The sequence below is a fragment of the Balaenoptera borealis genome (assembly GCF_965194805.1).
Source record: "Balaenoptera borealis genome assembly, chromosome: 20".
Taxonomy (NCBI): Eukaryota; Metazoa; Chordata; class Mammalia; order Artiodactyla; family Balaenopteridae; genus Balaenoptera; species Balaenoptera borealis.
The window spans coordinates 44,293,542-44,320,952 of NC_138879.1; the positions used below are offsets into that span (position 1 = coordinate 44,293,542).

General features: G+C 42.7%; 1 long non-coding RNA gene across 2 annotated transcripts in view; it reads right to left on the minus strand.

Moving 5' to 3' along the window:
• Positions 1 to 8,079: 8,079 nt before the first annotated feature.
• Positions 8,080 to 27,411, minus strand: part of LOC309618078 — an 81,607-nt gene continuing 62,275 nt past the window's right edge. Inside the window, exons 4-5 of one of the 2 annotated variants that reach the window (XR_014238306.1) lie at positions 9,581 to 9,788; positions 8,080 to 8,828 (exon numbers count right to left, since the gene is read on the minus strand). This is a non-coding gene — a long non-coding RNA (uncharacterized lncRNA). Of the gene's footprint in view, positions 9,789 to 27,411 lie in introns of both variants that reach the window. The other variant, XR_014238307.1, reaches the window with a different exon arrangement.

Genomic DNA, 27,411 nt, shown 5'->3' on the forward strand with positions numbered 1-27,411 from the left:
GAGCCTATGCTCATCTGTAAAACAAGGTCACTATACTAACCTGCCTCACAGCTTTGGACTTTGAGGTTTAAGTGAGATAATGCTCATGAAGATCTTACCAGTGCTTGGCACCTGGGAAACACTCATAAGTATCAGCTATGATCATTGAGTGACCTGTCCTAAGGTATGAGAAATTCACATGGTCCCTTTGGGCCACACACCTTGGAGGCTCTGGCCTGACTTTAAGTCTAGGCAGGCAGAGCCACACAAGGGTAGAGGGGTATCCAGGTGTTCACTTACATGTACTTGTATTTCCCCCTCATTCCTTTTATTGTTTAAGGCCAAGGGCTTTGGTGCTAGAGATTTTGATTTGAATCCAGACCTGCCAGATAATTGCTGGTCACCTCAGGTGAGCTACTTAACTTTCTGTAACCCTCCGTTTTTTCACTGAATAATGCTATCTCCCACATAGCAGCGCTGTGAGAAGTAACTGAGATAACTCACATAGGGTGCTTAGCACAGTGCCTCATAGGTGAGGGGTCCTCATTGTTGGTTCTTATGGGCTAGGAGAGAAGCAACACCTCCCAAAAGGATTCAGTTCCTTCTGTAACACTCATCACATGTAAATTCCCCTCTTTGATGTGAAAGTCACCTGGCAGGGATTCTTTGAGCTTCTACAGAAAATATTTTTTAATAGTCCTTTCCCCCAACCCCCAGTTTTATTGAGATACAATTGACATACACACAACATAGTAATAAATACAGCTCTGTTCAGAATCTACTATATTATAAATTTGACCTAACAGTAATATGTAAGCTGTAGTAAACATTCAATTAAAGGTAATTTTGTATGTCCCCTTAGACTTTAAAAAACTTTTAGGATGATTGAACAGGCCAGCTGTGTTTTAAAAGCTTCCCAAAGAAATTTTATAATTTGCCTTCTTTTTTTCCTCAGTGCCTTCTATTTTTCTCATTACATTTAAAATTATATCATTTGGTTCAGAGCCACACTTGACACTCTGTTGACAGCCATCAGAGTCCTTCATACTCCTCTGGGAAGCTATACAAGTAAAAAGAAGCATGAGGAGATTCCTCAGAGAACTGCTTAGGCAGACAGACGGGCAGAAATCTGTATCCTAACTATGGCACATATATGTGTATGTGTGTGTGCATGCATGCATGTGCATGCATGGTTTGTGTATGCATATATATGAGTATTGTGTGCATGCATGTGTATTTGTACGTGCATGTACAGGTGCATGCATGTAAGCACATGATTTGTGCACATATATGTGAGTATATCTGCATGTGTGTGTGTGTGTGCATGCTTGTTCACGTGTGCATGTCCTGGGGGACAAAGAATGACTTGAGATACTGCTTCCTGAAAGGTGGGAGGGGTTTGGGGTAACACAAATTTTTAACCCCTGTTTAAGTCAATCCTTTCCAGTGAGTCCCTAGAGAGAGGAAGAATTGCAGAAACCTTTCAAAGAAATAAAAGAGCAACATAAAGATTGGGCGCTATTAACTCTTACAAAGATGAATGAAAATGTAAATAAAATGCTCAACTGAGCATTAAATCCATCAGGATGCTAAGAAGGAACAGGCCTGGCTCTATTAAATTATCCTGAAATCAGGGAGCACTATTTCTTTTAACATTTAAGGTGTTTTTCTTTTTTTTAAGTTTTTTCTAGGTTGGGTTTCCCAGAACCAAAGCTTGAGGTAAGGAACGGTGTGCACATGATTTATTAAGGAAGGGCTCCCAGGAGAAATCAGTAAAGGAGTGGACAAAGGGGAAAGGGAAGAAACCAGCAAGGCTGCCATTCGGCCTGATGTTGCAGGGGACTCTGGAATGCGAGTCACACCTGTGTCTCTTCCAAACGAAGGCAAGGCATTCGTACTCCCCACCGGTGGTCATCTGTTAAGGACCACCCCAGGAGGATGAAAACTCAGCACTTCCAAAACCTTGCCCTTGAGGGAAGAGGGGCTCCCACAGAGTCACAGGTTAGGCTGTTGTAAACAAAAGCACACCTGAAGCTGGGAAGAAATGACCAAAATGATAAAAAAGATCTGGGAGGATTTCGGCAGAGACCCAGTATCCTGCCCTCTCTAATGGTCGTTTACTGAGACCCGGGCCTTGGGGGATATGCAGACAGCACTACGATGAAGAGGGAATCAACAGCCCAGCAGCACAAACCATGAAGGAATGTTGTAAGAGGCATTTGAAAGTCTTGGAGGACCATAAAGAATTAAGATGTATCTGCTAATTGCAAACTGCAAACTGTAATGCTATGTATAAAGCAGATAACAAGGCCCTACTGCATAGCACAGGGAACTATATTCAATATCTTGTAATAACTATAATGGAAGAGAATCTGAAAAGGAATATATATGTAAAACTGAATCACTTTGCTGTACACCAGACACTAACACAAGATTGTAAATCAACTATATTTCAATTAAAAAAAAAAAGAATTAAGATGACTTCCAACTTCCGACCTTCTCTTGTTGCTTTTTTTTTTTTTTTTTAATTATTTATTTATTTTATTTATGGCTGTGTTAGGTCTTCGTTTCTGTGCGAGGGCTTTCTCTAGTTGCGGCAAGTGGGGACCACTCTTCATCGCGGTGCGCGGGCCTTTCACTGTCGCGGCCTCTCTTGTTGGGGAGCACAGGCTCCAGACGTGCAGGCTCAGTAATTGTGGCTCACGGGCCTAGTTGCTCCGCGGCATGTGGGATCTTCCCAGACCAGGGCTCGAACCCGTGTGCCCTGCATTGGCAGGCAGATTCTCAACCACTGCGCCACCAGGGAAGCCCTCTTGTTGGTTTTTGTTAACGCTTTTCTTTTGGGAAGCATCAGCATGTGGTGGCTAAGAGGCGCCCACCAACTGGAGCTACACAATCTTGGTTTTGAATATAAAATCTGTCATTTATTTGTTAAGAGACCCTTTGGCAAGTTTCCTAACCTCTCCGTGCCTCAGTTTCCTCATCTACAAAACAAGGATAATGATAGTACCTACCTCATAGGGTCATTATAAGGAATCAATGAGTTACTCATTGTAAAGCACTTAGAGTGGTGTTTGGTAATAAGGTAAGCACTCTATTAGTGATTGTTAAATAAAAATGATTGTCATGTCCCCTCCACTGTTACTAGCAAAAAAAAAAACACAAAAAACTTTTGGAAATCTCCAAGGGGTTCTCTGCTTTTTCCCCAGGAGCAGCAAAATGGGGGTTGGGTGGAGAGAGAGGAAAAAATTGTGTTCAAGTCAGTCATGGGTCTGGGAAAAGGGAAACTAAGTGAGGGCAGGAGCAGGAGTGTAATTGTGGATCAGACAGTAGGTAGGCCCAGCACTGGGGTACAGAAGGAAAGTGAATATGAACAAGGGACCTAGCCTGAGAACCCAGAGTGCTTTCAGAACATGAGGAACTCCACTGCAAGTGGCTGGTGAGCCCACACACAGGTGAACCCTCACACCAAAGACTGTACAGTGACATAGAAATCACCCATGATTTAGCCAAGAGCAGCATGCTTGGACCACGGCTGCCAAACAACTAGATGAATGGGTAGAGTCTTTGAAAGTTGGCTCATGGATGCTGGGTAACTGGAAATGTGCAGGGCAGCTGTATGTGAAGTTGAGATAAGTGGGATTACCTGGATGGTTATATTGCTGGAGATCTCCAACCCCCAGGATACTGGCCTTCAGACTAGGGCACCTCACTCTCTCCTCCCAGGGGCAAAAACAGCAATACAGGTGAAGGGTTTGGATTCACACTGCCTGGGTTATATCCTGACCAGAAACAAACTGGGTGACCTAAGCCAAGTGCATAACCTCTCTGAGCCTCAGCGTTCTCATCTATAAAATGGAGTTAATTATACAACCTACCTCATGGTGGTGGTTTGGTTTTGTTTTCAATTTTGTTTTGTCAAAACAAAACAAAATCTATAGCACAGTGCCTGGTATATACTATGTGATCAAAACATGTTATCTGTTATTATTCGGCCAAAATTCCTGAAACAAGCCTCACTCTTGTTGAGCTTATTTAAATATCATTAGCTTTTTGGTTAGTTATGGTTTATAAAAGCAAAATATAAAAATGTTATATTTTCAGGCTGAGAGGAACACTTTCAGACTTTTTTAAAATCAGTGAAACCCTGTTTTCAAACCAATTTCTATTAGAAGCCTGATAAGTAAAACTAATGAAAGCTGCTCTGGGGGCTGGAGCCTAGAGAGCTGGCCTCATCCTTCTTCCTCAGCCAGCCCCTCAGACACCTTGGGGAGCCCTGGGCTCCTGGAACAAGAACAGCCCCACTTTCCAACATTTCCCCTAATATCCCCTCTTATTTTACAACCTGAAGTTTACCAGAGGAAGTGACTTGCTCACGATCTCCCCAGCTGGGTGGGGGAGTGGGAGGTACAAACTACCGGGTGTAAGATAGGCTACGAGGATGTGTTGTACAACAAGGCAAATATAGCCAATATCTTGTAATAACTGCAAATGGAGTATATTTTTACATTGTGTTAAAAAATTAAAATTAAAACAAGGTCTCCCCAGCTGGACATAACAGACTAGGTGCCGGAATCCAGTCACCCTCCCCTTTGACAGTTTCCCACATTTCTATCACCTGAGCAATTTGCAGTTTTGCTGACTAAAGTAGCATTTGATTGGTTTATTTAACAACTACTTGGTTAATATATGTACTTCTTGCAGTGATTCCTCCTTTTTTAATTTTTTATTTATTTATTTACTTATTTATTTTTGGCTGCTTTGGGTCTTCGTTGCTGCAAGCAGGGGCTGCTCTTCTTTGCGGTGCGCGGGCTTCTCATTGCGGTGGCTTCTCTTGCTGTGGAGCACGGGCTCTAGGCGCCCGGGCTCAGTAGTTGTGGCTTGCAGGCTCTAGAGCGCAGGCTCAGCAGTCGTGGCGCAAGGGCTTAGTTGCTTTGCGGCATGTGGGATCTTCCCAGACCAGGGCTCGAACCCGTATCCCCTGCATTGGCAGGCGGATTCTTAACCACTGTGCCACCAGGGAAGTCTCTCCTTTTTTTAAACTCTTAGCCGTGTTATAAGCAATCATATCCATGAATTTCATATTTGATGTTATATATTTTTCTCAATATACATTTAAACTAAAACATGTGAAAATTAAAAAATACTTGTTCATAAACCACTTAAAGTTCATGTATGTACACACCCCCTGACCCCTCCAGTGATTTCCACAGTACATTTTGGAAAATACTGCTCTGTGTGCAAAAGAGAAAATACCTTAGCTTTAAGGAAGCCAGTTCAGGGGAGGAACCGTGTCTTTACCAGAGACCAGGAGGTCCAGGGATTTGCTGGGCCCTGTTCCCTGTGGGCCTCTATTCAACAGGATGACACAAGTTTAGAATGAGATTAAAGGATGATTCCAGTGGAGTTGGTTTGAGTCTTAGTTTTTTGTTTTGTTCTGTTTTAACTTAGAAACAAGAGGTGGGAAGGCACTGAACCGCAAGCTCTTTAGAAACTGTCTCCTGTTCTGTGATTAAACGGGTTCTAAGCACTATGCAATGTTTGGGTTTATAACTTTTAAGAACTTTTCTGTATATCTTTACTGTGTACACTTTACCTTAAGAAAGTTGCAGTTAGTCTAGCCTTTGTAATCACAATAAGATGCTTCAGGGCTTCATATGGTGAGGAAATAATTCACACCTTGGAATGTTAATTGCATTTGTTCCTCAGCCTGGAGGCTCAAACTACAGCAGGATTTTGTGCAACAGTATACGCCCTGTCTTGTCTGGCTGGCTCTGGCTTTCAAAATGAAGAAAGAGAAGAAAATCATTTAAGTTTTGCCTAGAGTTAAGGTTAGTCTTTTTAAGGGTTCCCCCCACTTTAAATAAAGCAACCTATATAGGTTGTACAGGATATAGAATTGTCATGCTTTTTCCATCCTCTTCAAAGGTCAATTTGTTTAGCTGACTTTTTCCATTTAGTGCATCTCTTATCATTGGCTGGTCACCTTAGATCTGACACAAAGGTGATATAATCCAGGACTGGTCAGATGTACCCCTTCTTTGGATTTCACACTCAGAAGATCTAATATTTTTTTCCAGTAACACAAGTATCAGAGTCCCAGTGTTTGCAAAAGTCTTCTAGAAACTTAGGAAACACAGATTAGCTAGTCAAGCTGGCCCTCACAGATGGACTAAAAAAAATGGTAAAAAATAAAGCATCATCACTACACTAGCTGAAAGCACAGACTCGTTTTAGACAGACCTGAGTTTGAATCTTGACTCTACTGACTGCAAGACTTGGGGCAAGTTCATTAACTCTTTGTGCTTCTATGTCTTCACTTCTAATGCAAGGGTACAAATAGTACCAACCTCATAGCTTTTCTTTGAGGATTAAATGAGATAATGTACATAAAATATTTACCACAGTGCTGGACACACAGAAAGCACTCCAGAAAATGCTAGCTATTATTTTTATTGTGACCCTCATGATTACCACCATTCTGTCACACAAATCACCTGAAGTAGATATGGTCATTGTGACAGATTCCATGGATTGGCTTGTGCAACATCCACTCTGACCCTTTCTAATACTCACAGCACCTGAACTCTTTTGTAATTAGGGTTCTGCATATGACCCAGGTTCTGCTAAGTAGATGCACGTGTGACCCCGGAAGGTGAAAGTGATTCAAATGGAGTGGCAGTTGCACATGGGTGGGATCCATCTTTTTGCAAGCACGACGGTGGAGAAGCTTTGGTAAAAGTTCCAGTGTCCAGGACTTCCCTGGCGGTCCAGTGGTTAAGATTCCGTGCTTCCACTGCAGGGGGCTTGGGTTGGATCCCTGGTTCAGGGAACTAAGATACTGCATGCCGCGCGGCCAAAAAAAAAAAAAAAGTTCCAGTGTCCAACCCCTAGTATCACAGGTATTGAGTGGTGAGCAGCCACAATGGGGTTTCCATGAGAACAGTCCTGTTTATGGCTGGGCATTTCTCCTGGGACTGTTCTGGCTGTGTGTGGTATCCTAGTCTGTTTCCCTGGCACTGCTGGAAATCCTCTAATCTACCTAGTACTCTGCTCCAATCCTGTTCTGTTAAAACAAGCTAGAGTGGATTCTGTTGCCTGCAACTAAGGACACAGTAAGTTATCAAACGATCAGTACAGTAATTATCAGAATAATAAATACAGTAATTATCAGAATAATCCTAATGACCACTGTCAGAAAGTTTTCTTTATTAAGTATATTGTCTCCTAAAGGGATCAAGAACAGCATGTATAAAAAACCTTGTCCTTGCCTTCAAAATGCATTCATCCTAAAAGATACCACATGTATGGAAACTTGTTTTGTTGTTGTTGTTTTTAAGGCTTAATTTTCTTCAGCAGCAGAAAGCCTTTTGTGAACAACTAGCAGAAGGAACTGATTAAACTTGAAGCTTTCCAGAAGAGAATTCTCGTTTGGGTCTTTATGGAGGATGACAGGTGAACCTAACTGGCTGAGTGTTCTCCATAAATTATAACGGGAGAGCAGAAAGGAGTCCTGGAAAGCTAGTTAATGTGTATTCGTACTTGGCTCAGTGTGTTGCATATGGTCATTAACGTCCTCCCCTCTAGGATGGCACCCAATTACAATGATGAGAATGCCTTGAAAGAAGACATTAACAAGGGCACTGAGATCTATCTCCAGACAGATTCTGAATTAATGAAAAATGACAGTGTGATGGGTATAGTCCTGGGTGAAGTGTGGTTTCAGTTTTACTGGGCTTCTCATCTGTTTTTGATCTTGTTGTCTTAAAAGCATAACGTAAAATTCTTTCCCCCTACAAATACTGCTCGTAAGGGCATCTTCTCTGAGTGACTGTGGCCACGCTGACAATTCTCTTGTCATTTAATACCTAATTTCCCATTTTTTCCCTTTATATCCTCCTGGCAAAATGAAATGACCTCTTCGGAGCAGATCAGGGAACGTCCCACAATACTGAACTAATAGGCAAAACTGCCAAGTGCTTAAGTTACTTGTTTTATGTCTTTCTCAAAAAAAGCACAAAAATGCTGGATCCCTGGCTTAGTCAGTCAGGTGGTGTATTTGTTTCCTATTGCTGCTGTAATAAATTGTCACAAACTTGGTGACTTAAAACAACACAGATTTATTGATATTATCTTATAGTTCTGGACATCAGAAGTCTGAAGTCAGTTTCACTGGGATTTAGCCAAATGTCCTGAGGACTGGCTCCTTCTGGAACTTTCAGGAGAGAATATGCTTCCTTGCTTTTTTCAGCTTTTCCAGGGTGCCTGCATTCTTTGCCTCCTGGCCCCTTCCTCACATCACTTCAACCTCTTGTTTCCATGGTCACAACCCCTACTACTGACTCCGACCCTCCTGCTTCCTTCTTATGTGGACACTTGGGATTACACCGAGCCCAACCGGAAAATCCAGGACAGTTTGTCCATCTCAAGATCTTTCATCGCATCTTCAAAGTCCCTTTTGCCCTATAAAGTAACATTCACAGGTGCTGGGTGTCAGGATATGGACATACGGGGTGGGGGCCAGAAACAGAGTTCTAATCATGTTTCCTCAGTCTGGGGGCTTACTATAAAGTTACATGGAGAAGTGAGAGAATAGGAGATAAGAAAACCAACTGGCATTTGGGATACAACACAGATACCTGGTTATCATGCTGGCCTCTCAACAACAGGTGTCTTTTGCTTGCGACTCTAGACTTCCACCGATATCATGACTGTCTCTCCTTCCTCTTTTTTCTTACTAATTACCTCAGCACGTCTCACAGTCCGAGTCAGCCAGACACCATCCTGCAGAAGTTCCTCCTTTTCTGCCAAGCTCTTGTATCAGGACATCTCATTGGCTGCTGTCTAGCCTATAAAGGACAACTTTTGAATCACGTGCCAATCCTTGGTCCAATCAGCTTTGGCCAAGGAAGCGTGGCCACAGGACCCAAAACATAGCCCCCAGTGCATAGGAACCACAAACATTTTTCTCTGAAAGGGTCTGAGAGGTGGCAGGCTTTCAGAGATTGTCATAGACTTCTCTCCAAAAACAATCAATGACCTCAGAGCTTGGGCAATAATTTTTTACCTCCTGATTTTAAAAGCCGGTACGTTTATAGGTGCTTGTTACAAATGGGTTTTAGTTACTATTTACAAAGCATTAAGAGAAAAAAAAATTATAAAATGTCCAAAAATAAATAAAGAAGGAGTTCTCCAGGAAGTTACAGGCTTGTCATGATGGCCTGTAGTCTAATCATTGGCAAGGATATGCAAATCATTAAAAGGAAGTCTTCAAGGTCAAAGGCATTTATGGTACTTCAAATTATATAAATCAACATACTGGAGTTCCCAGACTTTGAGCCATCCAAGAAAAATAGCCCTTATAGCTTCCAGGACACTGAGTTTAATTCAGAAACCATTTGATAAACATTTACTCTTTCATAGAGAGAAGAGATAGGAAAGGAGAGAAGTCATCTGGAATGTAGCACTAACTGACTTCTCTTTAATGGGAGGAAAAGAGTGTGTTACACTTATATTCTTGGATTATGTCAGATAATCACAGGTTCAGCCACTGGATTAGTCATATCATGAATTTCATAATCACTGTGTAATTGACACAGACCTTTAAACAGTCCTTTCTCCCTGGAGCCAGTTTATTGCTGGAATTAAATGAACTGCTACTCTCTGGGGAAAATGGAACCAACTTTTCACTTGGCTCTCCTTGGCTGTGAGTATGAGCTTTCCAGGAGTTCGTTCTCTTCCTCATCAAGCTGTCCAAGTGGAAACAAGTAGATTGTCCTTCAGGATGCAAAGATTCTCTAAGTGGGAGCCTGGAGGAAAGGTAAAGGAGAAAGTATTTAATGCCCAGACTGTTAGAAGTAATTAACTGACTGTGCTGTGTGTGTGTTTCCACTGTATAAACACCAGCATTTAATTAAGCCTCCATGCAACCCAGGCACATCCACTCTAGCCTGGACTCTGGAGCCAGAGGACAGTTCCAGTCCCAGCTTGGCCACTTGCCAGCCATGTGACCTTTGGCAGATGGGACCAACAGGGGTGCATGTTCCACAGGACTCTTGTGATGATTAAAAGCAGGTAAAATAAAATAAAATAAAAGTAAAATAAAATAGTAAAGTAAAAGCAGGTAAACTGCATGTCACAGTCTGTGTGAGTAGCAGCCCTCAATGTACCTTATTTACTTTTGTTATCCATCAACCACTCTCACCACCTCAGATCTTGAAGTCCTGTCTAGAGTAACGTCACACTCCTCGAATCACCAAGCTATTTCTCCCTTCTTTGATACTCAGTCCTTTGGGCTCTCCAACCACCCAGGAACACTTTCTAACACCTAAACGTAGTCTGGGTACCGTTTGTAAGTACTCCATTTGGCTTTTGACGGCTTCTTCTCCTTCCCTATGTTCTTAAGCAACTTTCTGTTATGTAAGAGCCTCCTCTCTTTCTATCCCTCCAATTCTTCATTCCTGGTCTTCTCTTTCCCTAATCTTGTCCCTCCAGAGGCCAAAGTCTAGACTGGATAGGAAATTTTCATCAGTTTAGAACATGTAAAATGTGGTCAGCTTGGGAGAAGAAGGAAGGGAAGGAATCGTGCCTGTTCCTTTATTTCTTTCCCACATAAATTCAGCCCCTTGTAAATTACTCCTATCCTTAGGCAGCTTCTCAACCTTCTTTTAATCCCCTTAGAACAATATAAATATCTCCTTCCACACCCCACCCCAACTGTATTCAAAATTTCAAAATAAATGGATCATAACTAAAAAACATTAAAACAATGGTCATCTTAGAATATTCTTATTCAAAGTACACAAGCATCCACAGAGATTTGAAATCTCTTCCCTGGTCCCATCTTCCTTCCCCGGCAATTGACAATCTCTGCCTGGGTTTAACAGTTTTCTTCAATAGAATGTGCCTTATTTGTAAGTTTCCGGGCCAGAGCTGGCTTTTTGACTGTAAACTCCCAAATCAGGTAACCATCTCTATCTAATTCTGTTAGTGCTTCATCCAGAATAGTACAGTGTACAAACAAGCACTTCAGTCTGCCTCTTGATAAAGATTTATCAGCAAGTATTATGTATGGTCAAGAGAGCAGATTTTGCAGTCACACTGCACACAGGCAACTGCATTTCCTGGCCTCCATGACAGCCAGATTAGGACAGGGTTCTAGCCAGTTGAATGAGGGCAGGTGTGATGTATGCCACTTACAAACCTGGCCCCAAAACACCTCACACAATCTTCCATACTCTTTTTCTTCACTAGTTGGGTGGTTGTATAGAAAAGATCTAAGGAAGAATTTTAAGGCTGCCCTGGGAGGTTATAGAGCTATAAGATGGAAGGAGCCTGGATCCCTGAGTCACCACTTGGAGGAGATTGCCCAGGAGAGCTGCCCAACCCACTGTGAGCTGAGGAAGAAATGAATCTTTGTTGTGCTAAACCACAGAGATTTGCGACTTCTGTGCTATAGCAGCTAGTGTTAATTAACCTTATTAATACATTTTAAAAGTTCCTACAATATATTAAGGGCTTAATAATTGTTAGTTTTTATTATACATTATTATTTTATTCAATCAGCTCATATTTATTGAAGACTACAGGTATTTTCTCATATGTTTCCCCAACCACTCAGGAGGTAGATACCGAGGCCTTGCTCCCTCCCATTGCAGGACCTTCATCTGTGGTTCTTTCTGCCTAAACTGCTCCTTCCTTCCTTTCTCACTTTGACCACTACACATCCTTAAGATCATAGCTCAAATGAGATCTTACCCATTAAAACCTTCCCCAACATCTAGGCTTGATCAGTGCCCCCTATCACATGACCTCATAGGTCCCTACATTTTTCCTACAGAGAACTTATCACAATTTGCCATGGCATGACTATTTATGTAATTCTTTGGTGAATATCTCCCTTCCCCACCACAGAGAAAGCACCAAGAGAACAGGGGCCACCCTCTTTGATTTGCTGTTGTATTTCCTGTGTGCCTCACCCAGTGGCTGGCATACAGGACATGCTCAAAAAATATTTGGGTTGTGCATGTCTCTGCACAGAGTAGGTCACACAGGCTGTCTGCTTCTTAGTGGGGTCAAATGTCAGTGGTGGATCAGGGCTTTCCTCTTTGCAAGTTTAGAAACTTAATTTTTCATGGAAGCCCAGAATCTGGGAAATGATTCACAATAACCAGACTTACAGGATATCTACTTCCTGGCCTTAAAGTCCCTGGAAAAGTAAACTAGTTAATATTCCGAAGTGCATTTGAAAGAGGATGGTTTTGAGAGGAATTTACTTCTTCTAGGCTGGAGAATTAACCTGGCTCTCTTAAAGAGTGTGTGTTTTTTCCAAATGTAGCTTTATTCCTCCATTGAAGCCATGCTTAGTGAAGGCCATGGCACATAATAGGAGCTCAATAAAGACCTGAATAACTATCTCTGAATCTTATTGGTTAAATGACTGACCAATGCACTTACGCCTCTCTATTTTCTAGACCCCATGCAGATAATTACGTTTTGTCGTGACAGTATCTGTCCCTGTATCTCTACCGTGGAAGTTTGGGAAGAACTAGTGACTATGAGCCAGACTCAAGACTACAAATTCCTTGAAGTTAAGAATCATCATCGGGACTTCGCTGGTGGCGCAGTGGTTAAGAATCCGCCTGCCAATGCAGGGAACACAGGTTCTATCCCTGGTCTGGGAAGATTCCCACATGCCACGGAGCAACTAAGCCCGTGCACCACAACTACTGAGCCTGCGCTCTAGAGCCCGCGAGCCACAACTACTGAAGCCCGCGCGCCTAGAGCCCGTGCTCCGCAACAAGAGAAGCCACCGCAATGAGAAGCCCACGTACCGCAATGAAGAGTAGCCCCAACTAGAGAAAGCCCGCGCGCAGCAATGAAGACCCAACGGAGCCAAAAATAAAAATTAATTAATTAATTAATTAAACAAACAAAAAAAAAGAATCATCATCATCCCCACCCCCACCCCATGCCAAAAAAAAAAAGATCATCATCAGAGCCAACATTTATCATGTACTTTTCCATACCAGGCACTATGCTGAGCCCTTTACCACTCTTATTTTATTTAATCCTCATAGCAACCTTGTGAGCCGCAGCCTCATTTTATAGATGAAGAAATGATGCCAGGAGAAGATAAGGAACCCATGTGGAAGATGACCCAACTAGTAAGCAACAGAGCCAAGACTGGAACTCAAGCCTGTGTCATATAGACAGAGCCTGTGTTCTCATTCACCGCTTGCAGCACGTTCCAGCCTGTAGTCATCTCGGTATCCCTACAACACCTGGAAATGGACTTGGGACTGTGCATTCAAAACATGTGTGCAGGGCTTCCCTGGTGGCGCAGTGGTTGAGAATCTGCCTGCCAATGCAGGGGACACGGGTTCGAGCCCTGGTCTGGGAAGATCCCACATGCCGTGGAGCAACTAGGCCCGTGAGCCACAATTACTGAGCCTGCGCGTCTGGAGCCTGTGCTCCACAACAAGAGAGGCCGCAATAGTGAGATGCCTGTGCACCGCGATGAAGAGTGGCCCCCACTTGCCACAACTAGAGAAAGCCCTCGCACAGAAACGAAGACCCAACACAGCCATAAATAAATAAATAAATAAATAAATAAATAAATAAATAAATAAATAAATAAATGAAAGAAAAACTCTTACTTTAAAAAAAAAAAGTGTGTATAGTCAATTCTTGGTTGTGAGCAGCAGAAAACAACTCTGGTTATTGTAAACAGAAAAGAGATTGCAGGGCTACAAAGAACTTACAAGAAGCTGGAGACTAGACAAAAATTGAGGTAGGGACAGGGCCTAAGGAGCAGAATACAGGATACTCATCTTTTAGCAGGAACAATCCAACCAGAATGCCTCAGACCAGTCCTTCCAACGCACATGTATCCTAACTTTCCATTCATCTTTGCTTCGTTTATTCACAATTTAAAGTTTAGGGTGAGAGCATCTGATTGGCTATCCTAGGTCATTTGCCCTTATTCGAAGAGCACGTGGAGGAAGAGATTAGTCTCTAGACCTTTCTACTTCCCTGGGGGGCATGAGGCTTACTTTGACTCATGCACTGGGAAGTTCCCCCAAACAGAGGGAGGGCTTGGATGATAGACAGTCACAAACATTGGCAAATGCCCTCCACACCATGGGTGAATTAACTCAGACCCACTGCAACGACTGAATCACAATTTATGTTATATTTTAGTCCCCTTGCTGATATTATCTTTTTTTCCTTTTTTTGGCCGCGCTGTGCAGCATGCGGGATCTTAGTATCCCAACCAGGGATTGAACCTGTGCCGCCTGCAGTGGAAGCACGGAACCTTAACCACTGGACCGCCAGGGAAGTCCCCACTTGCTGATATTAGAGAAATGTCAGAAACACATTTATATGTCACCATTAGCGTACGCTATACACATGATTCAAAATTCACTTTGGTTTTAGAAGGTGATATTCTCTGACTGACATGGGAATGCTGCCTAATCAGGAGCCTGCAGCCTCTTGCACCTGATTAAAGGAGCCCATTCATGAAGCTGCCCAGGCTTTAAGTTGAAGAGGACCATTCCCACCTGGGTGGGGCTTCGGGGTGGGGTGTCCAGAGCCAGTGGTAAGAATTGCCTCTTGATTGTTGTTAGGTAAACTATCATCGTAATATCGCACAGCATGGACACTTCCTGCCTCTATGAAATCTCGGTGCACCTGGCCTTCCTGCTGCTCACCTGCCACATCTGTGTTTACCTTATGCCTAAATCATGGGAAGGCCCAAAGGGGTGATGTCAGTGCAGCTGGGCCAGCTGTGTCTGGGAACAGTGGTAGCTCCATGTTTTGAGGCCAAATGGAGGCCGTAGCGGTCTGGGGGTCGGGGAGGAAGAGAGGACCCTGGCTGTCATAGGCTTCCCGGCATGGATCTGGATGTAGAAGTAGGGGCCGACTAGCAGCCCTATGTGATGAAAAAGGACATCACCCCCTCCCCAGAGCCTGTTCCCAACACCCTCATCGGACTGACTGTCTTTGTTTCTTTTTTTAATAAAATCGTTTGAGGCCTCAGAAAAACTTGAAAATGGCTGTAATAAGACACCTACATTACAGCTGTCCCGACTCTCTGAAATATATGACCAAGCTTAAAAAGACACTCAAGGTCCAAAGACACCACAGACTTGGCAACACCGTCTTGGGTTCATGTGCCCAGAGACTGGCTCCTGAAAGTGACACGGGCACTTTTCTAAAACACTTGCTACAGGTTCTGAGCACACTGTAATGGAACCTCCTCGTCAGAATTATACACAGGTGAATGTCACTCTAGACCTGTTTATAATGGATATCCATCACCGTGGAACAGAACAGAGTATATATGGGGAATTCCCTGGTGGTCCAGTGGTTGGGACTCCGCGCTTTTACTGCCGAGGGTGCGGGTTCAGTCCCTGGTTGGGGAACTGGAATCCCGCAGGACACATGGTGTGGCCAAAACCAAACCAAAACAAAACAAAAAACCAAAAATCAAAAACCAAACAAACAGGGCTTCCCTGGTGGCGCAGTGGTTGAGAATCTGCCTGCCAATGCAGGGGACACGGGTTCGAGCCCTGGTCTGGGAAGATCCCACATGCTGCGGAGCAACTAGGCCCGTGAGCCACAATTACTGAGCCTGCGCGTCTGGAGCCTGTGCTCCACAACAAGAGAGGCCGCGATAGTGAGAGGCCCGCGCACCGCGATGAAGAGTGGCCCCCGCTTGCCGCAACTAGAGAAAGCCCTCGCGCAGAAACGAAGACCCAACACAGCCATAAATAAATAAATAAATAAATTTATTAAAAAAGAAAAAAAAAACCAAACAAAAAATCTATTAAGTCTACTGAGAACCAAATTTAAGAAGTCTATTCATAAGCATGTTTGCATGTCTTTGTATTAGTAGTTTTCAAACTTGAGAATGTATCAGAATTACCTGGAGGAGTTAAAACAGATTGCCAGGCCGCAGCACAGCTTCAGCTTTGGCAGGTCTGAGGTAGGAAGCCAGGGGTTGTGACAAGGTCCCAGGTGATGCTAATGCTGCTGGTCAGAGGCCCACCTGTGACAACCTCTGCCTTATGTAATAAAACGGATCACGTTTTCCTTTCTTTCCTGGGTCTGATGTGAGGCCCGCCTGTTTCACACTGCACACTCCTGGGAAATACCAGGAGAAAGAAGACAACACAGAAGTGGGCAAAATGATATTTATTAATTAGAAATGCCCTCATTTGAAATTCTGTATTTGAACCTAAGTTGAAAATTTATTGTGCCATTGCCCCCCATTCCTCATGGGTCTGGAGCAAGGACAGGCAGCAGGTAAGGTGGGTGGGGAGGCACTGAAAGGAGTAGGGTTGGGTTAGTTTCAGAGCAAGTGAGGTGTCTCTGTCCCCCTCCCCAACATGGGGCAATCCTCCTCCTCCAGGCAGTCTTCAGTCTATTATATTATTGTAAAAGTTTGGCTTATATGAGATTTTGTAAAAGCCACTTATCATGAAAGGTGTCAAACATATTGAAAAATTGGAAGAAGAGTACAATGAACATCCATATACCTACCACCAAAATCCAATTGTTGTTCTATTTTTTTTTTTTAATACTTAGTTATTATTAATGATACTCCATTTGTTTAAAATGTTAATTAATTAATTTATTTAGGCTGTGTTGGGTCTTTGTTTCTGTGCGAGGGCTTTCTCTAGTTGCGGCAAGTGGGGGCCACTCTTCATCGTGGTGCGCGGGCCTCTCACTATCGCGGCCTCTCTTGTTGCGGAGCACAGGCTCCAGACGCGCAGGCTCAGTAGTTGTGGCTCACGGGCCCAGCTGCTCCACAGCATGTGGGATCTTCCCAGACCAGGGCTCGAACCCGTGTCCCCTGCATTGGCAGGCAGACTCTCAACCACTGCGCCACCAGGGAAGCCCTGTTGTTCTATTTTTATATATATACACATATGTATGTATATATATATGTGTGTGTGTGTGTATATATATATATAGTGTACTTTTTGCCAAAGCCATCTCCAAAATATAAGGACATCTTCTACATAACTACAATACCATTATCACCTAAAGAGTAACAATATTCCCCAATATCATCTTATACCTTTTTTTTTTTTTTTGGTTTATTCCCCCGAAGTTTTATAGACGCTGGTTTGTCTGAACTAGGATCCAGTCAAGGGACACATGTGCTCTTAAGCAGGGCAGGGGCTAGGATGAGGTGAGTGAAAGGGACACTGGAAAACTCAGTACTCAAGGGAAATGATATTTCAATGCAATATTTAAAAAAATCAAATTGGTGAATTACAGACTGCAGGCCAGCTGTCTGTTTTTGTAAATAAAGTTTTTGTTGTTGTTGTCATTATGGTTGTCCAAGGTTTATTGAAAATATTACAGCACAGCAGAAAGATTCAAACGCCTCCATCTGGTGTTTTGAAATTCATGAACCTGGGACCACATGCAGCCTATGAACTGGAAAGTTTGTGTGGCCAACAGCTCAGAAGGGAACTAGGCGCATTCACGTCACCTCTGGCAGAGAGTTCCACTGCTCTGTGAGAAGGAAGAATTGGGTCCCTCACCATATACAAGAATTGGGTCCCTCACCATATACAAGGCCCCAGGAGCTCTCTCAAGATGCTAATAGCTAGTTCCAATAGCAATCACAGGAGGTGCAAAGGAGCTGCCCATCTTCAAGGAGTTCCTTAGCCCCTGACACGGCCACATTGCAGAGCCAGTTTCCCAAATCTAGGTTGCTTTCTCTATTTCTGTAAAGGAAGATTCTTCTGCCTGTATATCCTTCCCATGCATAATGCATCATTAAGAGCAGGGCCATCCCTGGAGTTGTGCAGTGTACAACATGCACAGCTATACACAGCAGCCCTGGGTTAAAGAATGAGCTCCAGAGTCAGAGAAATCTGAGTCTAAATCTCACTTCTGCTATTTATTCTTTGTAAAACCGTGAGCAAATTGACCTTTCTAAACCTCACTTTCCTCATTCATAAAGCTGGAATAATTACAGTAGCAACCTCTTAGTGGTGTTGCAAGGATTAACATAAAATAATATATAGGTAAAGATTTTAACACAGTGCTTGGCACAGAGAAGATGCTTAACAAAAGCTATGATAATAATGATTATTCTCCATGGCTAACTTTAACTCTACCTTTAAGATCAGCCTATGTCAGCCTGGATAGGAGGGGAGTTTGGGGGAGAATGGATACATGTATATGTATGGCTGAGTCCCTTTGCTGTGCACCTGAAACTATCACAACATTGTCAATTGGCTATACTCCAATATAAAATAAAAAGTTAAAAAAAAAAAAGATCAGCTTATGTGTCTCCTCTCCTGGAAGACTTTTCTAATTCCTCCCAAGCTGGCTCAAATGCTTCTACCATGTGCTCTCACCTCCTCTGGTTTGCCTCTAACACTACTGAGATTCCTTCCAGAACTGTGACCTTTTGATGCCAGGGGCTGTGTCTTTCACGTTAGGATTGCCAGCACCCAGAACAATGCCTGGCACATAGTAGGTACTCAATAAACACTAGTTGAATGAATGAATGATTAAATGTTGCCTTGATGGGACAAAAGGGGAAGCTTGCTCTTCTTATTTTCTCTTAGAAGCCGGTGATAGAGGAAAGAGGCAGAGAAATGGAGAAGGAGAACATGGATTGGCCACTTGCCAAAGGCAGGTCAGCCCCTTCCTGTGGTTGTTTTTTGGGCAGAAGAAAAACTGAGTGAAAACCTTGTACCAAACTGGGCCTAAGAAGATAAACAAGCCAAGCGTTCCACCTAGACAATGGCCCGATTCTCCCTGACTGGGGAAGGTGGGAACCGTGGGGAACCAGACAAACATCCCCTTCCAATTCCCTTCCTTCTGTAAAGCATCACAGCCCATACCCCACCCCCCCATGGCCTTTCCCTCATCGAAGGCATCTCCAAATCCAAGACAGCCTCTTATCCGGTGAGATCTTTGAAGCTGGTTGGAGTTGCAGTCAGTCTGAATCACCCCTAACCACAATGGCCTTAGAATGACAGAAGGTTTCTGTTTCCAGGGCGTGTTCTAAAGTGAGTTTTTGTGGTCCAGTTTGCTTCAATGTGGCCCCTGCCAACCAGGAGCTGAGATTAGCAGTTTGCATAGATCAAATTATCAAACTTCAAAATACCCAGGAAAAATTGTAAAAACAAGACGACAGCAGAAGTACAAAGCTGAGTGAGATGTGGTTTAACAGGAGCACGTGTGAAAAGGGACTTAGCAGTCCAGACGCCTGTAGGCCCATCATGAGTCAGCAGGAGGATGTGGGTGCCAGGAAAACCTCAGGCAGCTCTGGACCCAGTGGAACTTCCAGAAAAAGAAAGGGAATGGCTGAATTTACTCCACACTGGTCAGACCACCCTGGAGGAGGTTTGGCTCTGTCTGGATGCCCCATCATGTGAGAGGAAAGGGTGTGTCCTGAGTGGAATTACTCAGATCGGGAGTGGGGATGGGGCAGTGGAGGGACTCAAAACTGCGCCAAAAGTTGGACAAGAGCAGGAGATGAGCGCCCTGGAGGAGAAAGGGCTTAGGTGGAGGGGTGAAGGTGTGGGGTCTGCTGCCTGTAACTTCTGCTTGGAAAGCCTTCGCCTTCATCTGCCTGGAGAACTCCTATTCATCCCTTAGGCCTCAGCTCCTGCCACTTCTTCTGAGAAGCCTTCCCTCACTTCTCTAAGTAGAACCAGCCATGCCTCAATCGGGACTTCCTCCTCCTGCACCTGGGAGCCAAGTCCCTTCATTCACAAGGAGGGATGTTGGCTGAGCAGAATCCCTGCCCTACTCTTCTTTGCAACCCTACTGCCTGGCACAAGGACTGTTCTTCAGCTAAGGTCTGATTAATTAAACTGTGGGCATGAAGACAGTCACTGAACATTTTGACCATGAGGAAGAAAGATGATATTCTTTCTATGTGGCTTGAAAAAAAAAAAAAACGGAACTGGAAGAGAGGGTGGAGATTATGAGAAGATGGATTTCAGCTCAAAATTAGGAAGTGCTTTATAATAATAATGACGATAGATTTGTTGGGTGTTTTGCTCATCTATTGCTGCATAACAAGTTACTCCAAAACATAGCGGCCTAAAAGGATAAACATTTGTTAATTCATGCATGTCATGTGAGTCAGGAGTTTAGGAGTGGCTTAGAGGAGTGGTTCTGGCGTGGGATCTCTCCCGAGGTTGTAAAGATCCCAGCGGGGGCCGCGGTAATCTGAAGGCTTAATTGGGGCTGGTGGATGTGCTTCGAGATGGTTCCCTGACCTGGCTGCTGGCAGGAGGCCTCAGTTCCCCCACTGAGGGCCTCTCCATGGAGTACCTGAGTTTCGACCTCATAATATAGTAACTGGCTTCCACCACAGCAAGTGATTTGAGAAAGAGAGCAAGGAGGAAGGGGCAATGTCTTTTCCAACCTAGCCTCAGACATCCCACTCTGTTATTTCTGTAATTGTCACTGTGGGAAGAGACTACACGTAGGGATGAATACTAGGTGGTGAGAATTTTTGGGGTCATCTTGGAGGTTGGCTACCACTAGCAATGTACCAGCATTATGCTAAGTGTTTTATACTGGTTCTCTCCTGTAACCCTCACAACCACCTTAAGAGGATGGTGTGTTTTATTATCTCCATTTTATTTTATTTAAAAAATTTTGGCTTTCAAATTACTTTAATCTTTTTTTTTCAAGAATACATTTTATTTATTTATTTATTTTCTTTTTTTTTTTGGCTGCATCGGGTCTTTGTTGCGGCACGTGGGATCTTTCGTTGCAGGGTGTGGGCTTTTCGTTGTGGCATGGGCTTCTCTTTAGTTGTGGAGTGCGGGTTTTCTCTCTCTAGTTGTGGCCCACAGGCTCAAGAGCACCTGGGCTCTGTAGTTTGCGGCATGTGGGCTCTCTCATTGAGGTGTGCAAGCTCAGTAGTTGTGGCATGCACGCTTAGCTGCCCCGCGGCATGTGGGATCTTAGTTCCCCCACCAGGGATCGAACCCTGCGTCCCCTGCATTGTAAAGTGGATTCTTTACCACTGGACCACCAGGGAAGTCCCGCAAATTACATTAATCTTGATCACAGAAACAATATATGTACAGATTGTAAAGATGATAGATAGATAGATAGGTGGATAGACAGATAGATAGATAAGAAATTGTATAAGCAATTTCCTATGCATCTTCAAATTTACTTAATGGAAGTGTGGATGTCCACGTATATTCTGCAATTAGATCTGATGGTGTATTTTCAAATTCCCATTTTATAGATATGGAAACTGAAGCACAGAAATATTAATTTGTCCATGATCATATACCTAGAAAATCTCTGAGCTTTGGTTTGAACCTAAAAACCCAAAGTCATTATATTTTGTGCTGAATTCCAGGGCACGATGGTGCCTCTTGGGTATCCACTAGTCAGGATGCTGGAGCAGTGATGCTTAGTCCTGGCTGCACATACACTCAGCTGGGAAGCTTTTACACATTCCTGATGCCTGAGCCCAACCTGCAGGTATTCTGATCTAATTGGTCTGGGGTTTGATTCTACTATGCAGGCCTGAGAAACTGCCAGCACTGGTTGGGGGTCAGATCATACCTTCCCTGAAGTCCCTTCCAAATATTACATGCTTTCACCTGGGTGAAATGAAACATATTTTTATTACCAAGCAGGTAGGGACTCAAATATAATGTGTAGATGAGTTCTTAATTGTTATCTCAGGCCCCATGGAGGTAACATCTGAGCTGTAGGCAAGTAGATGTTGAATAGACTGAGAAGAAAGTGTTCCAGCTAGAGGGAAATACTCAGGAGACACCTAATGCCAGGGTAGAGTTTCAGGAATATAAATTATGAACAAGAGGGTTTTTACAGAAGTCCTCCCTCAGATTCTCTAACTGCCAGCCTAACTCCTTGCCTCCTTTGTCCATGGCCCCAGCTCCTATTCACTGTCGACTTTGGTCAGAGACAACTTTCTTGAAGCAGATACAGAGAATAAACAGAAAAGGAACATAGCGGAAGGAGTTGCTGGAATAATAAACCCCTGTGGAGGAGGGAGAGAGGGGGAGAACATTTCTTTTAAATTAATTCTTGTCCTCTGCTTCTTGAATGTGACATTGACTTTGAACCAGGGGGCCATAATTACAATTGGTCATTATAAACATTGGAAGAATAGTTAAGGCTTCTATGTGGCTTTCTTGTTAAATCACACCACACCTGCCTACCCTGCTCACCGGTGTAAGCACACAACTGCCAATAACACTAATCCTGGAGGCAGAATGGTATAACATTCGTTCATCCAGCAACTGCTGACTGAAGGACTGGGCTGGAAACTGATCTAGGCATTAAACATGAAGCTGTGAACAAAACAGAGGTCTCGTTTTCATGGAGCTATCCAGAGAGAAAAGCAGATAATCTCTAATGGGACAAGAAGTAGGCTGATGTCAGAATCCTCAATAGGATGCAAGAGGACACTAGAGAGATGTTTCTGAAATGTTGAAAGAAAGGAATTTTGACCCTAGAATTTTATATCAAGCTAAGCTATCTTTTAAGTGAAGGAATGAATTGAAGATGGTGTCAGGTGGTCTAGGAGACCCTCAGAAGATTTCCCACACAAAGACCTCATTTGAAGACATTGTTGGAGGGAGTTCTCCAGCAAGGAGAAAAATAAAGCCAGAGAATGTTTTGAAATATATGGCATGGAAATAAATTAGTCAAGTTCTTTGCTAGCTGAATAAATGATGACCAAAAAAAAAAAAAAGAAAAAGAATATAATAAGCCATAACCCAATCTCCAGACAATACCAAGAGCAGAAATAAAAAAGACCAGAGCTAGTGAAAAGTACCTGGTACACGTCTCTTTGGGAGAAAACAAATCGTTCTTGATAAGATTAAGAAGTTAAATGGAGGTGAGTATACATATTAATGTGTGAGAAGTAAACCCTAGAAGAATAAAAATAGAATGTACAACTTTTTCAAACAGAAGCTAGGAAATCTTTGCCTACTGCAAGATCACAAATCTTTTCTCCTATGGTTTCTTCTAGAAATGTTAGTGTTTTAGGTTTTACATTAGGTCTATGATACATTTGAGTTAATTTTTGTATATGTTGTGAGATAGGAATCAAAATTCTTTTTTTTGCATATGGATATCTAAATTGTCCTAGAACCATTTCTTGAAAAGACTATCTTTTTCCCACTGAGTTGTCTTTTCACTTTTATTAAAAATCAGTTGTTCAGGGGCTTCCCTGGTGGCGCAGTGGTTGAGAATCTGCCTGCCAATGCAGGCGACGTGGGTTCGAGCCCTGGTCTGGGAGGATCCCACATGCCGCGGAGCAACTAAGCCCGTGAGCCACAATTACTGAGCCTGCGCATCTGGAGCCTGTGCTCTGCAACGGGAGAGGCCGCGACAGCGAGAGGCCCGCGCACCGCGATGAAGAGTGGCCACCACTTGCCACAACTGGAGAAAGCCCTCGCACAGAAACGAAGACCCAACACAGCCAAAAATAAATAAATAAATACATAAAAATTAAAAAAAAAAAAATCAGTTGTTCATGTATGTGCAGGTCTGTTTCTGGACTCCATTCTATTCCAATGATCTATTGGTCTCATATCAATGTTCTTGGCCTCCACATTAAGGGTATAGAAAAAGAAGAGCAAATTAAACCCAAAGTAATCAGAAAAGAAGGAAATAATAAAGACTAGAGTGAAAATCAGTAAACTAGAAAAAAGAAACACAATAGAAAAAAATCAATGAAACCAAAAGCTGGTTCTCTGAAAAGATCAATAAAATTGAAAAACCTTTAGCCACACTAATCAGCAAAAAAAGAGAAGACAGAAGTGAGAAAACAGGGATGAGAGAGCTGACATCCCTACAGATTCTATAGATATTAAGGAGATAATAAGGTAATTCAACTTTATGCCAATGAATTTGACAACTTAGATGAAATGGACAAATTTCTTTTTCTTTTTCTTTTTTTTTTTTTTTTTGGCCACGCTGCACAGCTTCCGGGGATCTCAGTTCTCCTACCAGGGACGGAACCCAGGCCACGGCGGTGAAAGCCAGGGATCCTAACAACTAGGCTACCAGGGAACTCCCTGGACAAATTTCTTGAAAGACACAAACCACCAAAGCTCACTCAAGAAGAAATAGATAACCTGAATAGCCCTATATCTGTTAAAGAAATAGAATCTGAAGTTAAAAATCATCCCACAGAGGGCTTCCCTGGCGGCGCAGTGGTTGAGAATCTGCCTGCCAATGCAGGGGACATGGGTTCGAGCCCTGGTCTGGGAGGATCCCACGTGCCACGGAGCAGCTGGGCCCGTGAGCCACAACTACTGAGCCTGTGCGTCTGGAGCCTGTGCTCCGCAACAGGAGAGGCCGCGATAGTGAGAGGCACGTGCACCGCGATGAAGAGTGGCCCCCGCTTGCCAAAACTAGAGAAAGCCCTCGCACAGAAACGAAGACTCAACACAGCTAAAAATAAATAAATAAGTAAATTTAAAAACAAAACAAAACAAAACAAAAAAACCCGATAACAATAAAGAGGCTTTGCGATCACAATTGGTTCTCTTCCATCTTGTCAATATGTAAATGGTTTACCATATTTAAAAAAAAAAAAAAAATCATCCCACAGAGAAAACTTCAGGCATGGATAAGATGACTTAGCAATTCTAAGTTGTCAGTTCTCTCCCAAATTAATCTATAAATTTATGTAATTCCATTAAAAATGCCAGCAGGATTTTTTAAAGTAAAATTTTATTGAAGTGTAACATATATATATAGAAAACCACACCAATCACAAGTATATAACACAATGAATTTTTGCAAAGTGAGTAACTCTATATAACCATGACACAGATAAAAAACTAAAGCATTACCACCACCTCAGGAACACCAGTGGTCCCCCCAACCCTGGCAACTAGAGAACAGCTTTGCCTGTTTTGAACTTTATATAAAAGGAATGGGGATGGGGCATAAAAGGAAAACTATAATTGAACAAAATAAGAGCAATTCCTTGAAGAAGAAGATGATGGTGATGTGCCATGAATTAAGGGGTATGATTAACTCAACTCTCTCTACCTGAGGTCTCCAAAAACCTACAAAACAAGCTTCCAGAAAACTAAGACTCTGGTGAGCCTAATTTACCAAGTCCAGACATGTGCGAATTCCAGTGGTAGACACAATTCAGGGTAAGACTGCTTCCAGCCCCACTAGCTACAAACAGAACCAAGTCCCTGTTGGGACTAAAAATACCTTTGGCTAGGTGTTGGACTCCCAGTTCTTATAAGCTGGACTTTTCTCCTCACCTCTCAAGTTTCTTCATCTGCTAAATAGGTTTACTTGTCCCATCTAACTCACAAGGATTTGAGGAGGAAGCTCAAAATATGGTGAGGGGGCTTCCCTGGTGGTGCAGTGGTTGAGAGTCTGCCTGCCAATGCAGGGGACACGGGTTCGAGCCCTGGTCTGGGAAGATCCCACATGCTGCGGAGCAACTAGGCCCGTGAGCCACAACTACTGAGCCTGCGCGTCTGGAGCCTGTGCTCTGCAGCAAGAGAGGCCCTGATAGTGAGAGGCCCACGCACCGCAATGAAGAGTGGCCCCCGCTCGCCGCAACTAGAGAAAGCCCTCGCACAGAAACGAAGACCCAACACAGCTAAAAATAAATTAATTAATTAATTTAAAAAAAAAATGGTGAGGTATATGAAAACAACTTGTAAAATATTATTAAAATAAAAGCCATCATAATGATTATTTTAAAGGAAAAATTTTCCAAGTGATTCCAGCCTAGATTTTTTAAAAAATCCTTATTATTTTTAACGTGAAATATTTAGTAAGATGTAAGAAGTATTTTGATTTGTGGGAAAAAGAGGAGCCCCAAATTGTACTCTTTAAATGCCATGGTTTGTGTATATTATTTATTTATGTGTTAAACTTGAGATTATGTGTAATAAACTATCTGTGGTGCGGAACTATTGATTTTCCTGCATTAGCAGCTGAATTAAATGTGCATTATTCTGGGGTTGGTCACCATGGGGGAAGCTTAAAAAGTTTTGAGGGAGAATAAGTGAAGCCCATTAAGGCTCTCGAGGCCCCATCTCCCGTTGATCCCTGTCACCTTAGGGAAGTTTTACTGCAATTCGGTCGCATGTACATCCTTGTCTTAATGCTTCCTCTAATGGTGCCTAATAGCAGCTGTGGCTACATCACTTGCTTTATAAAGAAACAGCTGCCCTCCCCAACCGTGTCTCAGATGTGTTCTAAAAAAGAGTGGTGCTTTTGAGTACATCCCGTGTAAAATACAGAATTCCTTGGTGAGCCTTCTTTTATTTCCTGTTTTTATTAGCTCATTCACTCATTTATTTAACCAACTAACATTTATTGAATATTTACATGGTTCTGGACATTTAGCCAGTTGTAGTCTTTATCCTCAAGTTTAATACTTATCTCTGTGATCAAGTGCCTGGAAATGAATTACTACCCCCTTGTTGCCCATGGAGAGTATTAAGATATTAGAAGTAAAGAGGTGGAGCTCTGGATTGAATACCCACCGCCATCACCTTCCAGCTGGGCGACCTTGGTCAAGTTATTTTTCAGAAACAACTGAGCTTTTCCTTGTAGTCCAGTAGATGATCAATTTATATAAATGTAATATATGTGTTTGAAGCAAATGACATTTAGTGTGTATAGGGTAAAAAGTTTGGGATAGAGTCATTAAATCAATGCAATAAATTATTTATTAGAATTTTCTATATTCTTATAGATTTTTTTCTTTATCTTTCATATTAAAAATATGACCAGAGTGCATTTAGGTCTTGTTTAAATTAATTTCACCTCACACTCTTTGACCTTTTGAACTTCAGTTTCACTATTTTCAGCTCTTGAATGTTTACCCACCCCCTTGATTCTTTGAATGTTTCTCCTATTTTATCAGTTCTGTGCTCTTTTTTTGAGATTCCTATTACAGTTGCCTTTAGCCAGAATTCCAAAATCTTAAAATTCTCTGAAAACCAAAAATTTTCTCAGGAGCTGGCAACACTTATTTGGCAGTAAATCCTGACCAGGCATGATATGAGACTATTTATTGTCTTTTTTTATTTCCCTCAGTGTTTTACTGCAGAAATGTAATATTTTTGATTGCAGAGTGCTGACCTAAACCCCATGAGGGATGTATGTATTATCCGTCGATACACTACGTCACCTCTCTAAAACCCCCGAAATGCCGACTCCAGAAGCGCATCTGACTCCAGGGGTTTTGAATAAAGAACGGTTAGCCCATATGTCTACCTTGGATCTCCTGAATAAGCCCTCCACATCACTTTTGGTTTTGTAATTTTCATATGTATCCTGAGTTCTAGGTGAATTTCTTAAGTTTGTCTTCTTCACTAAATTAATTTTTGGCAGCTCTGCCCCCAAGAAGTTTTTCATTTGGCATTTGTTGTTTCCTTCTCCGTG